General features: G+C 39.9%; 1 protein-coding gene and 1 pseudogene across 2 annotated transcripts in view; one reads left to right on the forward strand and one right to left on the reverse strand.

The window, feature by feature from the left end:
- SH3RF1 (SH3 domain containing ring finger 1) overlaps nucleotides 1-22,934 on the forward strand; it is a 149,360-nt gene that overhangs the window by 70,716 nt on the left and 55,710 nt on the right. The window lies entirely within an intron of this gene.
- On the reverse strand, nucleotides 8,273-16,199 carry LOC129072484 (mitotic checkpoint protein BUB3-like; annotated as a pseudogene).

The raw sequence follows: 22,934 nt of genomic DNA on the forward strand, positions 1-22,934 counted from the left end.
TCTCCACCAGCTTTTGTACCCTGAGATAGGCATCTTCTTTTCAGTGGTTCATTGTTAATTAGTGGCTGCTGTGGACTGCATTTAAAGGTCGTGAAGCTCAGCTCTCTTCAGAATATTACTGCATTCTTACATGTGAATGGCTCGGAAGGAAAAGAATAGCCCTCCTCATGTGAGGCTCAGGAAGGTGAAATAACTTGTGGTGAAGCGGAGCAGCCTGGATTCAAGCCCAGGTCTGACTGACTTCACAGCCCACGTTGGTTACACACGGCTTCGTGGCCTCGCCATCTGGTTTTCTAGAATCTTCAAATGTGGAAGGTCAGATCTGTTTTGATATGTGCGCCTATGATGCTCCCCGGTATTGCTGCTGGAGCTTGGAAACATCTTAACATTTAGAGTTGAATGGAGAGTATTGCTGTAAAGCATTCAGGAGATAATTGGGTCTGAAAATACAGATTTCCTGCAAGAGGCGTCCTGCTTTATGGAATGGATTTTGGAGGCAGGGGATGTGTAGGTTCACAGTCAGCCTGCTGATAGGTACCTGGAGGTCTAGTTCCATCTGTGAGTGAATTTCCATTAGTCACCAAGGATTGTTTGTTAATGCTCCCCAGTCTCTTCACTACTACATCCCAGGTGACAGACTGAAGGAAAAAGAATGACATAAGCTATTACTCCTTTTAAAAACAAACAGCCCTTCCTGTTAGCCTTGCTAATGGAGACAGTCTGTTAGCTTTATCTTTGTAGTCTCATAAACTTCATGATTTTATAGAAATAGTAAGTCCATTTCCTACATTCCTATAATCTTAGCAAAGACTTCCAACAAGTAGTCATGTCCTAACTCATTTGTGTCTTGTTCACATTTTAAAAGTTTAAGCGGTTATTAAAAAGTCTTGAAAAACACTAGTAAAAGCCATCTTCCCTCCTTTTTTTTTAATGACAGAAAAAAAGCAATTCTTTACCTATCCACCTATTTCACGGTTGTAAGATCTGTAAATAAACAGTAGTATCTGGACAGTGTATTGATATTCTTTACACCTGACCACTTCGTCTCCTCTAAGTCCTTTTCTAATAGAACCTACTATGAAGACAGGCAAGAAAAGAATGATCATTAACACGGTACTGAAACTAAGCCTTTGTATTCAGGAAAAACATTGCCCATAAGTCTTTGTAAGTCAGAGCAAGATTGGATCTAGAAATCCCCAAATTAATCTACACTAGAGGCTAATAAAATGTCTCTTTTATTTTAAACTGTAAAGGTTAGTTTTTATGCTATGTCGGTTTCCATACTCTCAGAGTTTCCATCATATTTTTGAGAAGTTTTGAATTTTCTAGGCAGTGTTAGGACATGAAGAATAGTTTAAAAAGAGAATATTTTAGTGTCCTTAATTATGCAAGGGTTGAATCACACAGATCATGCTACCCTGTGTCATCCTGTACACGCAGCTGCTTGGTAAATGACTGTACTCGGTCAACCTCTTCTGCCAGTGGTAGTATTTTACCTGCTCTGAGAGTAAAAATCAGATATTTCTAATAAATCAGTTGTAGTAATGTATTTACTTTCTTTTTTTTTTTAAATTAATTTATTTACTTTTTAAATACATTTGTCTCTGCCTTCCCCCCCTCTTTCCCTTGCCCCCTCCCACCTTCCCTCCCTCAGCTCTGCCCCTTTGGTTTTGTCCATGAGTCCTTGCTATATGTTCCTTGACTTTCTTTTCATTGACAGAATAAGATACAAATAACTTTAAAACTATTAAGTTGATTGCATGGAATCAAGGATACATAGTGTAAGTATGGCAATCATGTATTTGTTTTTTCCAAAATAATATCCACTTTAAATATTTTATTCCATTCTCCCACATAAGCCACAGATCTCCATTTATTCATTCAACAAATATTATTTGGGCACTTGCATGATGCCAGGCACAGCTCTAGACTCTGAGGGTACAGCAGTAAATAAAACAAACATGGTCCCTCTTCTCATTTTAGTGGGAGAGACACAGTATACAACAAAAAATAGATAACTAATAGATTATCATACACAGTACATGTGTATAAATGGACATGAAACAGGCTGTAAGTACTAGAAAGAAAAACAAAACAGAGTAAGGGGATTTAGAGGTTGGTGGGAACATAAACATCAAACCATTTTGGTCAGACCACGTATCTTAGCATTTATTTTGAGAAATTTAGTCATGAAAAATGACTGTTGAGCAATGATGGCTTTTTCCAGTGGGGCTGGAGAAACTCTGAAGGGAGCGGTGAACTCCCTGAGACCGTTTCAGAAATGACCGATTGGGTGATGACCTTAGGCCCTACTTTCAGCTCTGAGGGCCAAAGAGGCCTAAGCCTCCTGCTGTTCTCCGTCCCACTCTGTCTGTACCACAATCTTAGAAGAATGAGAATAAGAGGAAAATAGTAGCAGTTTCAAAAAGACAGAGTAAGCAAGATAGATTTTAAGAGGTTGAAGTTTCAGTTATGCAAGAGTAAGTTCTAGTGATTGATGTATGAGATTATGCCTAGAGGTAACAACATTGTACTGTACATGTAATAATTTGTTGAGCATAGATCTCATGTTAAGTGTTCTTACCACAATAAAATAAAAAAAATTGAGCAGGAGAAGATGTTAAATTTATATGAATATAATAGCTAACTGTGTGATATAGGTGTAGTGTGCTGGGGGAGTTTTTACACACTCAGATCAGGGTGCCTCAGATTTCAGTATTATTTTATTTCTTTGGTCCCTGAAAGACCTTGTTAATCTTTAGGAGTCTTCTATTAAAAGGTTTTCCAAAGTGAGTGTAGCATGTAATGTCAACAATTCATTGAGGTGGAAGGTCAGTATTTATACAAACAATTTTGCATATGGGACATAGGTAGGAGGGATAAGGAGAAGATGAGGCACCATCAAAATAAGGAAGGAAAGAAACAGGTTAAATTACACAAACAGGTCATTATTTTCAGTATGGCCCTCTGAGTGGAACTTGCGCCACAGCCCTGCTTTTGTCCTTTGCCTGGAATAGCAGAAGAAGGGACTAGCCCACCGAAGGATGCGCAGTGTAGCCAGGTTTTATGGTTTAATTGTAACAGGAGAGAAAAGAGACCACAGTCCTGTTTCTTTTGTACAGCAAGAGAGTGGAATAGGTGATCTTTAAACTTCCTTCCACGACTGATGGTTAAACAGGGCTATGGTCTCAAACAATTGTGACGAAATACTTGTCATCCCAATGGAAGGATTGAGCATGTCTGTACAGTGTGTCTAAGAACATTCAGAATGCCTATGTAATCTTTCTGATTACCTAGCTTGGACTACGTTTCAGATTTAACTTACTAAGAGAAGAATACAGCACCCTTCTTTCCCTAGAGCGAATGTGTGGTTAAAGAGAAAAGGAAGGGTCACTGGCAGGTGAAAAATCTTCCTCTGGCTAGTGAGGGGAATGTTAATTTTTAAAGCATTTGTTTGTGTTTTTTTGTTTGTTTGGCTTAGTTTAAAAAATTGAGAAATAAATGTATCTAAAACTGTTTGGGGTGTGTGTTAAAGTTTAGAGCTATGAAGAATAAAAGTGCCCGAGTTTGTTTCATATACACACTAATCTGATGTGAATTAATGTACGTTTTTTTACTATGTCACAGTGTATATGAGGGCTTTCACTGAATCTTATTTACTTAAGTAGGCAACAACCCAAGGCTGGACCAACTTAAAAAAAAGACAAGTGGGGTGGGCGAGGGGGAGCCCAGGAACCCAACTCCTGGATGGACCAGACTCCCCTCGTTTACTCTGTGTTCGTCTGCATACTAAACGTTCGTTCTTTTCTGTCCCCGTTTTCTCTTTGAAGCTCAGCGCAAATGTAGCTGGTGACGGGCAATTCACTAGAGTAGTTAAAATTCCTCTGGTTGTGGCCGTGTGTTAAGCTGCAGTGTTATTATTGTAACTGGCTAATTATGTAATGTCAACAGTTCCGTGAGGTGGAGGACCAGTATTTACACAAGCGGGACTTGTAACTGGAGCCTTTAGACTCTCTTGTTGGGCACATATTTCTCATATGCAAGCTTTCAGTTTAACTCCACCCCCTGCCCCCATACTCCTTTATTCTTCATGGATAAACCCTTCCCAAACTGGGACACAGTAAATTGGAACTTAGGGAAGAATCAGTTAAGGCTTGAGTCCCATTTTGCTGCATTTGCTGCATTTGCTGCTTTTGCCTTTGCTGTTACACAGATGGCCTGGCTTCGGTTGTTCAGCACAAGAACTACAAGTTTTCCTTGAATTCTGCTTGCTCCTCTATGCAATGGGTATGACCGAGGTTTATGCAGATTTCCTTTGCATTAAACTTAAGCTATTTGATATATTCACACCTTCCTCTAAAAAGCTTAGTACAGAATGGAAATCTAAAGGATTTGCGTTCACACTGTAATTTACCATGATTACTAAGGCTTCTGGTATGACTTAGTGGGTGGAACATGTCTTAGGAAAAAAATACATAATTCTGACAAGATGCTTTTTGAAAAGTCCAACCAGCTGTTTCAAGTAGAACACTGTAAAATTTATTCAAAGTCAATTTTATTTCACTTGGAAGCAAATGTAGTTCAAAGAATGAGCTAAAGTAAACAGTGAAATTTAACTCACTCCAAGTTTGTGTAGTGTTGTCTTCGTATAGGGCTTTCAGCAGCTTTCTTTTCTGTTGTCAAGCTGTGCACCGTTCTCCTGAAGTTATCCTTGTATAACCCGAGGACTGTGGGAAGTTCCTCAGGGAGAGATGTAACGGAAGGCCGGATCTGTCCCATGTGGCCGTGGGCATCAGACTGGCCAAGGGATGAGAATGTGGGATATTGGTTCCTATAGTAAATCAGTTTTCTTTTGCTGCTGTAACAAATTACCATAAATTTAGAGACTTAAGCAACACACACTATTATAATTGTGTAGGCCAGAGGCCCAGCACGGGTCTCACTGGCCTGAAATCAAGGCGTAGTCATGGCTGTGCCGCTTTCTGGATGCTCTAGGAGGGGATCTGCTTCCGTGCCTTTTCCATTGCCCAGAGGCTGTACACGGTCCTTAGCTTGTGGTCTTCCATTTTCAAAGCCAGTGACGATGCATCTCGGCATCCACGTTCACAGACAGCAGTGTATTTCCATGGTCATACCGGCCTCTGACTTTGTATCTGCTGGGACTGTTTTCTGATTTTAAGGGCCCTATGACTACATTTGGCCCACCTAGATAATTCTGCCCACCTAGATAATCCTGCCTGCCTAGGTAACCCTGCCCGCCTAGATAATCCAGGATAGCCTGCCCATCTCAAGGCTCTTAACTTCATCCCACTTACAGTGTTACTTTTGCCATTAAAGTAACATCTTCTCAGGTTTTAAGGTCTTGGCTTTGCTACTCACAAGCTGTGGGATTTTGGGCACTCAGTTCGCTGTCCTGTCCTGCTGTGTGTGAGTTGGGCTGAAAATCATTAAGGTCCCATTCAGCCCCAATGTTCTATGATTATGTACATCAAAACACTTTCTGGTTCCCAGTTACTGAATTAAAAACAAAACAAAACAAAACTCTCAAGGATGTCATCTGTGAGAACCAAAGCCTTATACCTTTATTGATCAACTTCATGAGTATCTGTAAATGTATTCATATTATATACATACATATGTAATGTTTTTCATTCACCTGTATTAAGAAACTGTATCTATGAAGTACATACAGAATCTTTCCTCTATCTTTTAACCCCTTAACTCCATGGAAACCTGTTTACATATATGTAATCAATTAGAAAATTTAGAGGTATTTTAAAACATTTGAATATTTATTAGAGTTTACTTTAAAAATAGTAGATCACAGAGTTAATGCACAGTTAAAATGTCCCTCACTATACAATTGTTAACATGTAAAAGAGCTTACATTAGACTAATCCTTTTAGTGTTATGGACATATACAAGGGATTTTGAATGGTCTTTTTTGTTTATTTAATAAACTTATTGCATTTACAAATTTTGGTATATTTAGTTAAATCAGTGTGGTGATCGTTCAGTGCTTAATTTTATAACTTCTTTTTATTTTTATTCTTGCAAGTGTTGTCCTTTGTTTAGTTGACATCTTCTTAATTAATTAGAGAATGAAAAGTATCTCCTTTGGTGCAAGTGTGTGTTTATAAAGATCTCTAGAGTACAAACTGAGGAAATCTTTAGGAAAAGATCTGTGTTTTATAAAAGAATTTAAAATTGGAGGACAAAGAGATAAGCAAAACCCTAATTATGAGCATACTCGTGACTACCAGGCAGCTGTGTGCAGGGCTGACATAGGATGGCATAACGTCCCTTATTTGTTTTGTAATAATTGAATTATATACAAGTGCTGTACTTGAAGATGGCTTGATCATCCCTTCAAATGTAACTAGCTATCACCGCTTTTGAAGAGTTGTAAAAATAACCATTCAATGTTCTTTGCTGTGGGTTTGAAGTGGGCATTTAGATGGAAAAGAAAACATATATTATCGAAGAACAGTGGTGAGCAGAAGAAGGGACCTGTGAGCCCGCGCCCAAGCTGGCTGTTTTCTGGGCAGCATAATGACAGATAGTTAGCCAGCCGCACCTGAACACTGCTGTTGACCAGGAGCCCATTATTGGAAAATTTCTTCCTTACACTGGAAAAGAGCTTGACACATAGTAACTTCCCTCTGTTGCTCCCTTGTCTTTTATTCAATCTGCTATTAAGGCGGGTCTTCTGTAGCTTCCTGTGCCTGTGTAAGTGGTTTTAAACAATGAGATACGCAAGTTGGTGTTCATCCTAGTAAATACTTACTTTACTTGGTCTACATTGATCATCAGTGAAAATCTTTCAAAATCATATTTCTGTCATCCAGCATATTAGTTAGCTCTCTCTTCCAAGATTGTGTCACTAGCAAATTAATCATCCCCTTAATACCTTTGTTCAGATTATTAATAAATATGCTGGACATCCCAAAGGATAGACAGTTACAGAGTTCTGGGGCGATGTTATAGAGACCTCCGTCCAGATTACTTTTTGTTGACTCATTCATTTTACCAATATCTTAAGTCAGTTTGGGCTACTCTAACAAAATACCAGACTGGGTGGGAAACAACAAATATTTATTTCTTCTAATTCTGGAGGATGGGAAGTTAAAGATCAAGATTCTGGCAGATTTTGTTATTGCTGAGGGCCTTTATCTTGGCTTGTAGATGGCCAGCTTCTTGCTGTGTGTCATGTGGCCTTTTCTTGGTATACAAGTATGGGAAGAGAGGAAGAGGAAGCAAGCTGTCTGGTGTCCCCTCACATATGGACACTAATACCATTGTGAGAGCTCCACCTTCATGACCTCCCCTAAACCTAATCACTCCCCAAAGATCCCATCTCCAAATACCATCACCTTGGAGATGAGGTCTTCAACATATGAATTTGGGGAAGACACAGACATTCTGTTTATAACAACCAACATGCAGTGCCCACTACTTGCCAGGTACAAACATAGGCCTTTGATCCTACCTTGAACAAGACAAACTCACTGTCTTTTAGATCTTATGGTCTGGTGTTTTGGGGTAAGTGGGGAGAGACAGTAAACAAGCCAACAAATGAAACACTAGTGTAACTTCAGGTGGTGATAAATGCCATGAAGAAAATGAATAGGGTTGAAAGTGCAGGGTGAGGAGATTATGGTTGGGTGCGGGTTGTATGAGGCTATTTTGGTACAGTTAGGGAAGGCTTGTCTGGGTTGACATTGGAGTGAAGACCTGGACAGTGTGCAAGAATAAGCCCGTGAAGAATATTGCAGGCTTAGGAATAACAAGAGAAAGATCCTGAGGCAGAGCAGAGCCTGGAGTGGTCATGAGCAGCGACAAGGCCAATAGGTGTGGGCAGGCAGCAGTTGGGGATTAAGAAGTGAAAGAAGTTGGAGAGGGAGAGCCAGAAACTTAAGTAGGGGCCCGGACTCCAGAAAGCCTTGGGGCCATGGGAGGGAGTTTGCGTTTTTATTGTAAGTAGGAGAGGAAGCCACTGGGAGGTTAGCAGAAGATAGTGTGAACATCAGATACTAGGTGTTCAAGACTAGCAATATGGAGATGGTGTTGCCTTGGCTCAGGCTGGGGGCAGTGGGAGTTGTAAGAAGTGGACTGGTTTGGGATATACAGGGTCTGGCATCAGTAGTGCCTCCTTGAGTGTGGTTGGTAGGGTAATGATATGGGTGTAATAATTTATAGGTTTGGGGTTTTTTTTAGGGAGTACTAATTGTTTTATCATCATCAACATGGTACTTAAGTAAATGAAATCTTGTCATGTACATGTCGACTTGGGTTTTGTTTCTGCATCTGTTACGTGGTAAATGAAGATACTATCTTCAGGACATTCTGTGTCATCCATTTCATACATATATGATGATGTTGTTGCAAGTATAGTCCCATTATTACTGAAGGCAGTGATGCGATGCTGGTGGGGTACCGATGGAGCTGACACAGTCGCTTTTTGTTAAATGGATCCCAAATATTTACAAATCCATCAGAACCACCTGTGGCAAATGTATTGTGGATGTTGTAAAAGGAAATGGCATTGACTGTGTAGATCTGCTCAATGTTATTTTCTTTCAGTCTGTGACTCTCGGAGGCATACTTCTTCTGCACCTGGGACCTTGGGTCCAAGTACTCAACTGCCACTCAGCCTTTAATAGAGCTCAACACATAACCCTGCTAGCTTGGAAATGCTCGCATGCAGCAAGTCTGGTACTTCAGGCTGGACTCCCGGTACTGCTGCATGTAGCCCATGTTCCGCTGGTCCTACACCAACACTCTGTGGCCCGCAATGCCTACAATCAGCCTGTCTCCAGACACTGAAAGGATATACACCTTTTCGGGCTGAGAGAAGGTCCCAGCATTACAAGGAGTTCTGGGATCTCACAATTTAACTGTCTGATCCCAACTCCCAGTAGCCATCACATTTACTTCTGGACAGTATTCAACACGTCTGATAGTGGCATCATAGGTTCTAACAAGATTTTCTTGATCAGTGTTCAAATCATGCGTTTTCATTTGATGATCTAATACTTCACTTCAGGCATGTGTTGGATCGCAGAAGGCGCAGTCCAGGATGGCACAGGTGTGCTCGTACTGGAGCCGCATGGGGCTGGCCAGCACATCGTAGAGGTCCACCGATGTGTCCCAGGACGAGATCAGCAGGAGCTGGGAGGTGTTGGAGCTGAACTGCACAGAGGAGATGTCATCCTCAGTTGGCTGGTTCAGCTTGAACTCATTAAGAATGGTTATGTTGAGTTCCCTTCAGAATCAACTTGGCCGCTGCTAATTTATAGTTCTAAATGGAACATTTCACCTAAAATGTCATATAGTGTGCTTGAGTGTGATATTGTTATGTTATAGATTTACATGCTTATGATTTTGTAATCAAAGATATTGTGATAAAAAAGGGGCATTACTTGTGACAGACCCTGCATTTTGAAGGTAGAGCACCAGAAGGTTTGCTGGGTGTGGGATGTGAAAGAATAGGAATAGAAGCATCATGGCAAAGCGCAGTCTTTGCATCCATGCAGCTAGGTGAATGCTGGGGCCTTTTATCAAAATGGGAAAAACTGGTCGAAGGTCAGGGTTTAGGGAGGGCATGTGGGAATCAAGAGGTCTATTTTGGACAAGTCAACTTGGCGATGCCTATTAGACATTCAAGAGGAAATGTGGAGTGGGCACTTGGAGTGCAGCAGGGAGGTCGTAGCTGAGATCAGGTCTGGGGGACATCAGTGTGTCGATCAATCGGTTTTAGCCCTCTCTGTGAGAATCATTAAAGAGCTTTTTGAAAGCCTACACTTCTGACCCAACCCCGGAAATTTTTATTTAATTGGTTTGCAATAGGGCTTTAAAAGAAGAAGAAAAACTCCCTAGTTGACCCTAATATGCAGCCAGGGTTGGTAACAGCTTGTATAAATGGTTTTAAAAGAAGAGAATACATGAGATCACCTTGGGAGTGATTTTAGAGAGAAGGGGGAAACTGTCAGGAGATTGAGCCCTGGAGCAACTGAGGTAGGAAAACCAGAGGCTATATATCTATACCTGTCTCTCTGTATATAAAATGACTCAGGGGAAATTAAAATGAAAGTATAATGCTATTTACCCTTAGCATCAGATCAATAGTGGTGGTGGGGGGGAGCTCTTACATTTCTAAAAGACATTGTGAAAAAGAGAAAAATGGCTTTATTTTAAACATTTTAACATCTTACCTTGGATTAATCAAGTTTTTGTGACTGTGGTTCTAAGAATTCACATACTGTCAACTTGCTATCCCCCCCCCCCCGCCCGCCTTTAAAAAGCAGCTTGTAAATGATTAAATAACTGGTAATTTGGATCACACTTTGATTGCCTAAGTTTGCATAAGAAGAAGGTATTGTAGAAGGTGACATGTCAAGAGACTTACATGTATTTCACAAGTTCTGTAAACCCCTTTTGAATGGAGACAAAATGTTTACGCTTTTATTTTCTCCCACGCTAACACACTTAACTCTAGGTTCCATGCCCAGCGTCTCAGGATCACCAGCTTCTAGACATAAATTCCCCAGGTGATTAATCAAATCACAAGGTCTTGCAGAAGTGGGGAGCATGACCGTAGAGGTGATTGATGCCTTTCTTTTTGGGCTTACTGTATATATTTGTTCCTTTTTTATATCCAGTAAGGAAATTAGCACAGCAAACTAAAAAGTCTGCATGTATTATAAAGATAGGAGTCTGAATAACAGGGGGCGAGGGGGTGGTGGGCATAGTGGAAATCTTACTGATGTTCTGTTGATATCAAAGTGCCAGAGTCAGTTAGGAGTAACAGCAGTGGGAATGGGAAGTGCAGCGTGAGGGTCTACGTAGCTTTTTTTCTTTTCATTTTCTTTGTATGTCTGAATTATTTGATAAACAAGATAACCTATTAAAATGTATAGCAACATTAGAATTTTCTACACTTCATTCTTTTTTTATACATTTTATTTTTTTAAAGTTATACTTGTTCACAAGAAAAGATATGTAACACGCAGAATATTCTGAAGTAAAAATATCCCTCCTCTCATACCCTAGGCCTATTTTCCAGAGCTAAGTACTTATGCTATTTTCTGTTCTTTAGTTCTTCTACTGGTTACCTTTCCAACCTCAAATAATATATCTCTATTTTTTTTTCAGTCTTCGACAATATCAATTTCAGATACCAAGTAAAAAAATTTTAGATTACTTTTTCACCATCCCACCTCCCCTCCTTCCCTAACCCCTGATTTTTGTTCAGTACATTATTATTATTTTTTATGATATCAGGGTCTATAACATCCTGTTCTGTAGGTATAATTCATTCTCCTTTGTTATGTGTGGAGATTGATTCTGAAAATTGAAACCCCATAAAAACAGCATTTGCGGTATTATGATTATATAAACTCTATTTTACTGCAGTGTGGTTGGTTCCATAAAGAAGGAACTATAACCCAGGTCACCAGGTCCTGCCTCACTGCGAGCGGGACGAAACCGGCTTCTAAGTCCAGTGGATCCTCTTTAAATTTCCTTTCCATTTTCTTAGCCACCCGTCTTTCTTCTATCACACGTCCTCTCCCTAGGAGTCTTATGTGGTGTTTTGGGAGGTAAGCGGAGATATCTCCTTGGATGATTTTTGTTTTCATTTGAAATGCACAGGAGATAAATTCCCTGAGATGCTATGTGCTCAAAAATAAAGGCAGACAACATTTGAGCCAGCTTACTAATTTCCTAAGCAGAATTCCTTAGAGTAGGACACCAGACACAGACTGCCAGCTTGAACTGGGGGCAAGATAGGAGTGAAGAAACTTCCTCCTCTTTTAGGATTGTCTAATAGGTGGGAAGAAGAGTCGTTTAGCGGGAGGGATCGATCTAATTCATGTCAGTAAATTAGCTTACTACACATAAGGAATAGCACTAGACTCTGTGGGTAGATTCAAGAAGACATACTAGACCATCCCTGCCCGTGAAGGGTTTCCGTCTGGTAGGGTTATTAGTTAAGTACACAGATGTATGTAATGAAAGGTACCATAAAGCCAACAGAGAACTATAAACAAAACCTTCTGGGGTTCAAAAGAAGAATCTACATCCGTATTAGGAAATCAGGAAGGGCTTGGAAAATGTGCTGTTTGGATTGTCTTGAAAGGTGAATGGACTTCCGACAAGTGGACGTGCACGGCTCTTTGGGTGAAGAGAATGGCAAAGAAAAGTCCCAGAGGAGGGAGAAGAGAGGCCATGTTACAGGAAGTGGAGGGAGTCTTATTTCTTTAGAATATCAGATACTTGTTGGGGAAGAGTGTGAAGGATTTGAGAAAACAGTTTGGGGTCAGAATGTGGGCATCTTAAGTGCCAAAGAGGGTTTGAATTGAGATTGGTAGAAAGGGAATTAGAAAAATTGGGCAGACAGAGGATCTGTTAATCTGTGTGTTTTAAGAAGGTGAATCTGGCAGATCTCGATGGGATGGAATGAAGCAGGAGGCAGTAGGAAAGCATTCATCTCCTGGGTTGATTCTGTGCCATGTGTTGGGCTGTCAGGGTACAAAACTGAATGAGGCCCAGCCCTTGCCCTCACGTTGCTCACAGCCCGCGATCGTGAAAAACTAGTTGCTTTGCTCAAAGAAACATTTAGTTAAATAATTTTGAAAAACACACTAATATAGTATATCATGTGGGTAGACGTTTCAGAACAGTTATTTGTTACCATGACCATCTCAGATCACTAATTTTCTCATCATCTCCAATTTCCTATTATTGTGAGGACGGGTAGAATGATAATCTTATGCAATATATATTAAGTGCTTAATAAAAGCAGTCTCAGGTACACATGTGGACTCTTGCATAATTTTATATTCTTTGCTATATATTTAATCACCTAGAAATATAAAAAATAATATGTAACTTTTATATAATGGTTACGCTCGTTAAAAACACTGTAATTTATATCCTACTATTTAATTATGTAAGTGAAAATAAAAGACTTGTATTTGGGCTTGTCAGAACTGGCTTAGTTAGTAAATCTTTTCCCCTTATGTTTTTCTCTCTCTCTTTTTTAAAATATTTTATTTATTTATGTTTAGAGAGAGGGGAAAGGAGGGAGAAGGAGAGGGAGAAGGAGAGGGAGAGCAACATTGATGTGTGGTTTCCTCTCTTGCGCCCCCTACTGGGGACCTGGACTGCAACCCAGTCGTGTGTCCTGACCAGAAATCGAATCGGTGACCTTTGATTTCACACGCTGGCACTTGATTCACTGAGCTACACCAGCTAGGGCTCTTTCTCTTATTTTTTATTTTTGGTGATTAGTGAACTTGAATTTGAATATTTGAATACTTTTTATTTGGAGGGGAGCTTCAATAAAACTGCCTTTTAAAATAATTATCTATTAGTAAAATTATGTATTGTAAATGGATATTTTTTTTTTCCTTAGCATTTCTTGCCCAGTCAGGTAATGGAGCAATTAGAAAGTAATAGTATTTTCTAGTAACACTCATTTTACTACCACAGAATATTTGCAAGTATTTTTAAGCATCATTTTACAAAAGACTTAATCAAAGGTGAAAGAGCTTAGTTGAAACAACTGTAACATTGTCACTACGTTCAGTTAATACTTTTAATACTTTTTAAAGTCAAAATTTCAAAACATATGCATATTTTTAATAAAAAGACTTCATTATATTTTAAATACCTTCATTGTACCCTATGGATTTCACAGGATTGGTTTTGTAGCCTTGTAGTAGATTTATTCCAAAGTAAGGAGATGTTTTCCTGCAGTAATCATTCAGTTATCCATATGTAAACTTCACATTTAGTTGACTAGCAGAACACGTCCTTGAAAAGTAGTACAGTAAAATACACATTGTATGTTACTTTTTTCAACATAAGCAAAAATAATAAGATAAAAGACAACTTGGTGCGCTTGACCACATTTGAGCTTCCCTCTTTTTTCCTAACAAAATTGTAGTAGGCTGTGACAGATTTTAGAGTGCTGAGTCGGGCTCGGTTTGACCTCTGCAGCTAGTTCCTGTTCTCATCCCCCAAGCCCCACAATGACCCTCTGCTGCTCACTCCCCCACACCTCATCACTGCCATTATTCTTGAGATTCTGCTTCTGAAAAAGAAAGGACAAAATTATCAAGACGAAAATTACTCTTTCAAATGATCTTACTGCCCAAGAAATCATAGTATTATTAGAGATCATAAGTTATAATCTGTCCCTTTGCTTTGGGGCAGAACCAAACTTATGAAACTGTCCTATTTTAAAAGTCTCCAGTGAATGATATCATAATCCATTGTAATACATAACAACCCTCACCATCAGGAAATGCCTTTATCCAATTTAAATAATGCATGCATCGATTTAAGCCTGTGTATTTTCTTCCTCAGTGAATAAGAAGCTGACTTACTTTCCCTGTATAATGCCTTTTCATTGTACTTGAAGACGTTACTTTAATACTACCCACTAATGTATTGCAGTTTCTGCAGCTTGTCTGTCATAATATTTTCCAGACACTTTTATCATCTGTATTCCTCCCCACTGAATACACTGCAGTTTTCCATTCCTTTTGTTGATGGGATTCAGACTGTACCCTGGACATCTAGTGAGGACTGAGTAATGGTAAATGTAGGCTCAGATGGTAGCAGAGACCCTGCATGATGGATCTCTGTTTCTGTACATCGGTGATGAATTTCCTCTGGGAAGCGGAGCCATCTTTCTAGGCACTAAGCTCTGGACTTCTGGACTTCAGGTTTCATGGTGTTCCAGTTTGTGATTCTCTTGATTGCCGGTGTAGCTTGTGATCTTCGTGGAACTTTTATATATTTCTCCTCCCTGCGGATACACAGTCACGTATCTGCCGTATGTGGTCATTTCTAATTTTTTTTCTAAATGGTGCTACTGGTTTATTTTTGAACATTTTAATATTGAGGTAGAATTTGCATATGTAAATTGCAGTTCTTAAGTGTAGAGCCTGTTAAGTGTTGACACATTTCTACCTGGATATCCAACATCTCAGTCAAGATGTAGATTAGAGTAGCCCCCCCTTTATCCACAGGGATGTATGTTTAAGAACCTCCCCAGTGGATGTCTGAAACTGCGGATAGTATCAAACCCTAAATATACTGTGTTTTTTCCTCTACATACATACCTGTGATAAACTTTAGCCACTAGCAATGTATTACATAGTCTTTTTGCTCTGTGTCTTTGACAATATTTTCCGTTGTCAGCCTTTTTAAAATTGTAATTATTCCAATGGGAACGATATACTATCTCATTGTGTTTTATTTTGCATTTCCCTGATGACTAATGATGTTGAGCTCCTTTTCATATGTACGTATCTTTATGAAGTGTGTTCAAGTGTTGCCTCTTTTTAAATTGGGTTGGTTGTTGTTGGTTTGTAGTTCTTTATATTTCTGGATCCATATCCTTTGTCAAGTGTATAGTGAATATTTTCCCTATGTGTGACTTGAAATTTCTATTTCCTAATTGTGACTTTCAATGAACAAAATTTTTGATGAAGTATAATTTATACATTTTTATGGTTAGTTAGGCTTCTTTTTTGGCCTACCTCATCACTAAGATACTATCTTAGAAAACTTACAGTTTTAGCTTTTACATATGATTCTGGGATTTATCTCAAATTAATTTTTATATATGATGTGTGAGATAGGAGTCACTACTCATTTTCCCCTGCTGTGGACTTCTAATTTTTCCAGAACCAGCTGTTGAAAGCCTGTATTTTCCCCCAGTTGAATTGCCTTAGCACTTTTATCTAATTGTCCACATAGGTGAGGGGCTATTCTGATGTTTTCATTCTGAAATTGTGAACCATCTTTCACATTTAATGTCGTGTTTAAATTATATGAGTAAATTCTCTCCCGGATTTTACTGAAAGCACTGAAAAAAAATTTAAAAACCCACAACCAACAACGAAAACCAGGCAATTGAATTAGATCAAGACCTTTCCTGCCGTTTTTATTTAATATTAAAACCTGCTCCCACACCCCCTCCTGCTCCATGTTTCCGACTCGCCCTTCCTTCCTGGGCTTCTGCGAGGGTTAGACGGAGGCCGCTCAGAGTTCCTCAGATGGCCCTTCCTCCAGGGCAGGCCGGAGGCTTAAGCAGGGGGAGGGAAGGGCAGGTGCCTTGCCGGGAATCAAGCTGTTTTCCAAATAGATGGAAACTTGACCTTTTACCAGGAATTATCCCTCATTTCGCCTTGAGTGCTGAAGATGGTAACTCAAGTTACTACAGGGAATTTTCCCAATACATTTTCCTGCTTTTTGAAAAATACTATTGTAATTATTAAACACGTGATGAAATAGAAAACGAAAATTCAGGGCAATGAATGGTATGAATTTTCTGCATTTTAGTTCAGTGATTGCATTCTCAATAGCTATCTTCCCTTAGAGAAATGAGTAAGATTTGTTTTCTTTAATGGTTTGTCTGTCTGTCGAATACTCCCTTTTTAAGGCCATCCAAGAAAAAAAAGCTATATATCATTTTCATGACTATTTCCTCATAACTCCCAAATGAGTCTGTAAGGAAAATATTTGTTTGCTGTGGTTTGCTGCATAATTTGTTTCATATTTTTCAAATGCCAACAATTTCCTTAGTACAAAGCACTCAGCTGCCCATTTCCAGAATATATGGTTTCCAGAGCCTATTGAAGTGGACACCAATTAGCAGTCCTAGCTCTCATTTCCCCAGGTCTGCCTATGCCCCCTCTGTGTGCCCAGGTTCCCCGCGATCTCGAGTGAGGGATGACACTCGCCCACCCGTATCCTGCTCCTCTCATGTCTCAGTGTCGCGTGTCCACCAAGCACTATGTACTGTCGGAGGCACCAAGGGCAGTTTCAGAAACATAAGCTCACGTGAGGTGCACCAGAGACACATAAATACATTGGTGCAATGTATTGTGTAGTGTGTTCAAAGCTAGTGAGCCTGACTATCCACATAGCATTGTCTTTTAGGTTGCTTTTCTTTGGATATGGTGATTTTCCACTTAGATGTTCACACCTAAGCGCTCAGCCCAATAGAGGTATCATTTTTTTTTTTTTTAAATTCTTGCAAGAATCCACTTACAGACACTAAGGTGAATGCTCATGACATAAAGTTGCTGCTTTGTCTTCTCTTCTTTTACCCCTGGTTGTTTGTTTGTTTGTTTGTTTGTTTTCTCTCTCTCTCTCCCTCCACCCCTTCCCTAAACTATTTATACCACTAAAACAACAAGGTTGAAAATTGTAACTGGTTGGTTGCCATTTGGTCACAAGGTGGGATAGAAACTCTATAAGGATTGGTGGTGGATTGGGTTGTAGGAGCCAAATGTGAGCAGGAGTGGACTGTGAGCCAGAGCTGAGTGTGCAGAGGGGAGTGGATAGTGTGTGGACTCGGAGCAGGAGCTGAGTGTGCGGAGGGGAGTGGGTGGCATGCGGAGCTGTGTGCAGAGAGGAGTGGACAGCGTGTGGAGTGTGCAGGAGCTGAATGCACCAGGGCGCGTGAGCAACACACAGCCTGGCCTGGGTGAGCCCACTCTCCTGAAGCAGCGGGGAGCTGGAACCAGGTCTCGAGTAGAGAGAGGCAGCACGTCTGGCAGGCCGGAAGGAAACTACTTTACGGGGAACTCTGAGGAAAAGGGGACAGTGGGACAGTAGACTGAGGACAAAAGAGAATGAATATGAATGGAAAAATGTATTTTTCTTCATTTGTTTATTTGTAACTGCTATCCTCGAAGTACTGGTCGATATGATTAAAGTTAGTCTGATTAGAAAATTTTTATGTGGTGAATATGGAGTGGGTGAGAGGTAGAAAGTGATTGTCAGATTAAAACGCCCAGTACAGTGCTCTTCACAAATAAATATTAAAGGAAAGAACAAATAGAAAGATGAACTATGGTGAGATGATGGGATTCGCAATCCGTTTTGATACTGCTTTGGAAAAATAACTTGTAATATTCTTCTTAGATGTTTGTTATATTGAAGTTGAAATAGTTCAAGTGATGGTTATATAATATTTGAGTGATAGTCCAACCTAGACTTCGTGAGATTAATACGTAAAACTATTAAAGAATCAGTATTTTAATGAAATACTGTTACTATATCCTGATAGCTATTTCACTTTGTAGGGAAAAGCCGGTATGTATTTTGTGGTACAAAGGACATTTTAAAAAATCTTTTCCTCAACCCATTTTGCTACTCACTACTCTATGAGCAGTACCTTCTATTACTGTGATTGCCTTGTGCCTCGGTCCTTTCTAAATAGTTTTTGAAAGTCAAGTTGGAATCAGCCAGAGTTTGTGCCAATTTAGATGTAACTAAATTACTAAATTATACGCATTCTATTGCTGTTCCCACGACAAGAGTATCTTCTAGATATTCTTTTAAGTAGGTCATTGAATCTTTTTTCTTTATGGAGCAGTAAGAAATGCATGAAGGAATTTGAATTTCAAGAAGCTGCCTTGCATTTATATCTGAGCATTGGCATTTAGAGTCCATAAAATAAATTGGCAGTGAATGTTTTATTTACCTGTTAGAATCTCAGCTAGATCATCAAATAGTGCTTTGCCAGATATTGGAATACACTTGATGGCACAGAAATGGAGTGTAAAGCATTTAATCAAAAATATTTGTGTGTGCAGATCTCATGAGGAATTTAATGTCAGATAAAATACCTGTGCATATAACATAGAAGCAAAAATTACTGGAGAAGTAAAACTGGCTCACTGTCACATGTATTCTTTTTTTATATGAGCAAATCAGTCACTATTGATTGAAATGTATTTTAGATTAAGAATTGTTATACTACCTCACCTGTCAAAATTGCCAAGATTTTGGATAAAGCTGGTGGCGTGAATGGCAGCTGCAAACCCAAGGTTAGACTGCAGAGTGGGTTTCTCTCTGGCTTTCTCTCCTTTTAAGCCTCCCTTTCATGTGTAGCCAAGTGAAATGTAAGCTCTGCAGATCCTCAGGGGCCTTGGCCTGATGAGAGGATACAGAAGAAAGGCATCAGTCTGGAAAGCCTGCCGAAGCGGCGAGGGCAAAGGGCCCAGGTGATGACATGACTCCCAGACCTTCCTAAGGAGATGAATGAGAAGGCAGCGCCTCTGTGCGCTCTGGATGTATTTTACTCACAAGAGTAATCCTAGGCTATCAAACCAATTGTTTTGGCTTTATCCTTCAGATGTTGCAAAAGAAAAATACATTCTTTTATTGTTCTTCCAAGTCGTTAACCGTTCCTCCTTAATCATCTGCAGTCTGTGTGGGAATAAGTCTTTTAAAGATCACTGAACTTTGCTTGATTTGAAATCAGAGAAGAATTCACTTCATTTAATGTGGGAAACCTCCTTTTGAGAAACTTGACACAAACTGGCTTCTTGGCCTCTTAGAATTGAATTGAAAAAGAACACCATAGAAAAACACAGCCAGATGCACAAATGTCTGTCTGCTCATGGGTTAGATTGCCCTGAGCTTTATGATTCTTTCTCTGTGGTTATTGATCACTGAAATAACCTTACCAGGCAAGGTTTTGCAAGTCAGTGTGAATGAATGAATTTCAGGTTGCAGTCACAGGCTTGTAGCTAGGCTCACCATAATGTATAGCGCTGTTGTAAGTATTTGCTACTCATTGTTTAATGATTTTAGGAACACTTAATGTATTTGCTTTGGTAGAAAAGTTAGCAAGTCCATTAGGCCACTGGTGTGTAGGAGTGATCTGTGAAGAAATAAATTCCTTCAGTTCCCACATCAGCATATTACAAAAGAGGCAGCACACAGTGGATTGTCTGGAATTTTACAGATCTCCTCAAGGAGCAGTTCAGAATGGTTTCTAAGAGTGCTAAATCAGTATCTCCGCGCATGGATTTGGCTGGCATGGATTTGGCTGGCAGAGTGCGCCAAACAGAGCTAATTGAGGTGGGGAAAAAATCGAGAGAACAGGCCGTAATGGTGAATAGAGTTATTTGTCACCGAGTCTGTAATAGGATTTTCAATTAATTCATGCAGGCATCCAATGCCTTACATTAGCCCTGTCAAGATGAACTACAGCCACATCTAAAATGCCATCCCCTATTAAACGGTGCATGTCAGTGAATTTGTAATTTCTTCTGTTCAACCAGAAGATGAATGGATTCCACTCAGAAAACAAATGTGTGCTTCAGAAGTGCACATTTTGAAATCCCGTACACTTCCTAGGAGGAACATTCTTTGCATTGTTATACAGTGAATATGTATTAAAATGTAATTGCTATGTGAATTCGTCCAAAAACAAAAGCATCCAGCTGTAGAGACAAATACATTTTCAGGTGCTGTGTTTCACTGGTGAACAGGCTTTTCATTCCAGGTGATGACGATGATGATGATAGTTCATGCATGTAGCACTCACTGCCTGCTGGGCCATTTGGGGTGGTTTTCATACATTAATTCACTAAATCCTCACAAGAGCCCAGATGAAAAAAATGAGGCACAGAGAGGTTAACCTGCTCAGGGTCACACAGGCATTCAAATCCAGGTATTTGGCGCTGGAGTCTGTGCTCCCGACAGGTACCCTATCCTGCCTGATCCTGGCCCCATCAGCAACGTTCCAAGAGGTGTTTTATTGCAGTAGTTGTCAGAGTTCTTGTCTTTGGTGCGTGCTCTCTCTCTCTCTCGTCTCATAATATTTATTGCTGTGTTTATTTACTGTTATGTCCTCGAACCTATCTTGGGAAATATTGTTAAACTGTGATAACCAGAGTTCAAGAAACATGCAGTAAAGAAGAGAATGTTCTGAGACATCTCTCTGTCCACAGAGTTGGACACTGAATGGAATATGACCAAAGTTCACAGGACTCTGAAGCACCCGAGTTCTGATGGGCATTTCCTTTTTGGGGAAACCAAAGGGCACAGCAGGATTGTTTACAAGATTAAGTCAAGGATGAGTAACAGGAGCCAGGCCATTAGAGGCAGGGTCTTAAGGCAGGGTTCAGAAGTCATAGGGCACATGCGGGTCCCAGGACTTCTAGAAGGCTCACCTCCTGTCTTCCCAGGATATTGGCCTCTAGAGCAGCTCTGAGTAACCAAACGCAACACCATGTGGACCAAGAATGTGGATTCAAGAATTGGCTAGTCCTCTTCAGCCAAACAAAATAGAGAGAGAGAGAGAGAGAGAGAGAGAGAGAGAGAGAAAAGTTGGCTTTTATAAGTAGGTCAGAGTCTTAAATCTCTGAAGAGAAACCAAACTGTTTTTTAAAACTATATTATGAAGGTTTGTTGCCATCAAGGGTATAAAACTTTGACCCACTTTTTCTTGTGGGTTGGGGGAGCGCTAGGGAGAATGTAGTAATATGAGTAACTCTCCCTATTGTTCTATTTCATTAGAAAGATTAAACTTAAAAAAACTACTTCAACTAGTGTAGACCTGTGCTTTGCACAGAGCTGTCTGCCTACCAGCCCACTTCCTGCCCATTTGCTACCCACTGCCAGATGCGTCAGCCTGGCCCGTGGCTCTTACCGTGGCTGTCTGAGCTTCCAGCCTGGGAGTGGCCGATCACTGCCTGAAGGAAACGGCACTTGAAACTCTTCAACGTGTCATTCAAGACTCTCCATAAACCTGCCTCTGCCCACCTCTCCTGTACTTCATATTCCTTAATCCCTCTCCAGGAACACCACGTCCTTTTTAAAACCCCACTTCCTCTGCACAGCATGCTCCGTGTCTCTGTTGGTGCTATCTCCTCTGCCTGCAATGCCCTTGCTTTTCTCTTTTGTCTGCTCCAGCTTTGCCTGGCTAACACCTATGTATCCTTAAAGATTTGACGCAGGTGTCACTTCCTGCAGGAAGTGTCTCATTTTATACCCACCAAAGGCCTATGCTTTCTGCTCCTCTATCCTCTCTCTCATTCCTTCCCTATCTTTGCATAACTCTATCATTGCAATCACTACTCAATGTATTATAATTGTTTCTAATGTTGTATCCCTTAAGGATAAGAACTGAGCCCTATTCCTCTTTAAATCCTCAGCACTAGCAAGTTGCCTGGTAAAAATGAAAAAGCTTAATACATGTTTTCTAGATGAATGAATAAATGAATAAGTACATGAAAAGCAGGAGCCCAGTAATCTCATTCAGTGAATTACTATAAATATGTTTAATTTGTCATTTATTCTTCGAATCAATGATAGGCAGCTGTATCCCAGAGAGGCCAGAGATCTTCTTAAAGTGACAACTAATGCTCAAGAATGGGTGCCTCCATGCCACTGGGAAATTTTACATGTAATGCATTTGATGATTAAATTGTCTTGGGATACACATGCATTTTTAAACCTGCCATTTAAAATCATAATGCAGTACAGTAACATTTAAACCCTCAACTATTAGCATATCAGCCTAACAGTGCTCTTTAACCAGCAGCGTGCAAAGTTGAATGATCTTGTACAGGTTGTAAAAGACCATATGCTGTACAATTATGGATTATAAACTTTGAGAGGGCAGCAGCTGTAGCTGTCTGACTGTGGTATTCCAGACCCTGGCACATAGTAGACCCTCAATAATAATAATAAATAACTTGAGTTCATGAGAGAATAGGACCTACGGTCCACATTAAAAGCAGTTGGGAAAGTTTTGCCCAAAGTCAAATTCTGCTTCGTAACCAAGCCTAAGAGCAGTCAGTAAATGAATTCATTGTGCCTCTGTTTAAATTTTTCTTCTCAGTACTTATCATTCATCCTGTTGAATAAAGTAGCTAGTATTGGAAAATGAGTGTGTTTTTTATGAGTTTTCAAGTTTTATTCCAGGGAGCCAGACTCAGCAGTTGTGTTTCCCTGTATTAAATACCCCAAACTAAGCCCGTTAAATTAGACTTAGGAGTAGAAGGCTAAATCACAAAGGGTGCATGGGTGTTCTACTGTTCTTATTTCAATGTGACATTTGTTTGTTTGTTGTATCTTAATGAGATACATGTTTGGTTTCTCCATGTGAG

Source organism: Pteronotus mesoamericanus, unplaced genomic scaffold (assembly GCF_021234165.1).
Source record: "Pteronotus mesoamericanus isolate MK-2021 breed Mesoamerican mustached bat unplaced genomic scaffold, CSHL_Meso_final contig_32, whole genome shotgun sequence".
Lineage (NCBI taxonomy): Eukaryota > Metazoa > Chordata > Mammalia > Chiroptera > Mormoopidae > Pteronotus > Pteronotus mesoamericanus.